This window comes from Austrofundulus limnaeus, unplaced genomic scaffold, assembly GCF_001266775.1.
Source record: "Austrofundulus limnaeus strain Quisiro unplaced genomic scaffold, Austrofundulus_limnaeus-1.0 Scaffold497, whole genome shotgun sequence".
In the NCBI taxonomy this organism is placed as follows: domain Eukaryota; kingdom Metazoa; phylum Chordata; class Actinopteri; order Cyprinodontiformes; family Rivulidae; genus Austrofundulus; species Austrofundulus limnaeus.
In genome coordinates, this window is record NW_013952899.1 from 380337 (window position 1) to 381958 (window position 1622).

Below are 1622 nucleotides of genomic sequence, written 5' to 3' on the forward strand. Positions count from 1 at the left end.
TACCTGAGACCCTCTGTCCTTCCTGAGACCCTCTGTCCTACCTGAGACCCTCTGTCCTTCCTGAGACCCTCTGTCCTACCTGAGACCCTCTTTTCAAAAATGAGGTCTGATAGTTATCAAACTAAATCATTTCTCTAGGCAGACACGATGTTTTATTGACTTTGTGCAAACAGCCAACACCCAAAGAATGAATAAACATTAAATAACACAAGAAAACTCATAAGACGTGGGCTGAAACTCATTGATAAGCCCACTCTCAGGAGCCCACACAGTCCCTGTAACCATGGTAACCAGCTGATCAATATTTCTCTACCAGCTGATTTCCATCAAATTATTATCAGCTGGTTACCATGGATACAAGGTTCAAAAAATGCACCTTCCATTTTTCAAAAATAAACAACTCTAAAACAAAAGTAAACAACTGGGAAACAATCGTACATTTACCAAGCGATTTTCAACGAGCCAAGTCCAAACTGCCTCGTTCTTGTTGGTAAATTATAATTCAGAGGTTTTCAAGCAAGATTCAACAAACATCATGTCGTCACACGATAACTGGGTAAGTAAAACCAACATTTTCTTTAAAACTTTTACTTTTCTGTTTGTTTTAAAACTGCTTCTGCAAACTTTCTATTATTTGAGCCATAATCTTAAAATTGTGTCGAATACTTGTGGGTTTTAGATGTTTTGCTGCTTTTAGCAAACAATTTGCAACTGTTAGCTTGGAATTAGCATTGTGCTAACGTTAGCTTTAGTAGCACTTTGATACTTTTTGCTTTTAGCTAGCTGTTGACTACTTTTGACTTCTAGTTGGCTTTTTGACATTTTATATACTCCTAATCTGTTTGTTGCTTAAACTATTTTTGGTTTTTATATGTTTTGCTGCTTTTAACATTTAACAAGCAATTTTCCACTGTTAGCTTGAAATTTGCATTGTGCTAACGTTAGCTTTTAAGTAGCATTTGTGACTTTCACTCATGATGTCACACGTCATTTACAACATTATCTGCGGCGTTCGCAAATGATCGGAGAATCGGAGTGATTGTACAGAGATTCAGTGTTAATATCCTGAGTCAGTGTTGCAGTGCTGTRGCACGATGTTTTGTGGTCCTCCCGGTGGAGTTTCATGCTGTTTACCTGAATTTATTTAAGTTTAAACGGAGCTAAACCGAGCATCAGTGTCGGCGGACAGAGTCACGTGACTCAGGTTGTAAAAACAGCCTGAGTGAAGGAGATTTTTGACATTAGCTATTCATAAGACATTTGTTGCTTCAAATGTGGGTTTTAGCTAATGTTCAGCTACGTTTAGCAGATTTGCCACCATCTTTGAACTAGCATTTTACTACTTTTTGCCTTTAGCTAGCTTTTTCCTTTTTTATCTAGTTAGCGTTTTGACTTTTTCTACTTTGAGGGCTTCTTTTTTTTTATAGCTTCAACTACTTTTGGGTTTTAGATAATCTTTCTGATTTTAGCTATTTTCATACTTTCAAACTAGCATTTTGTTACTTTTTGCTTTGAGCTAGCAGTTTGAAAGTTTGCAGAGAGCTACTTTCTGAAAACATCTCAACTAACTTTATAAAATGTTTGAATCTCTTTAATTGAACTTTGTAGTTTTGTTGTAAATT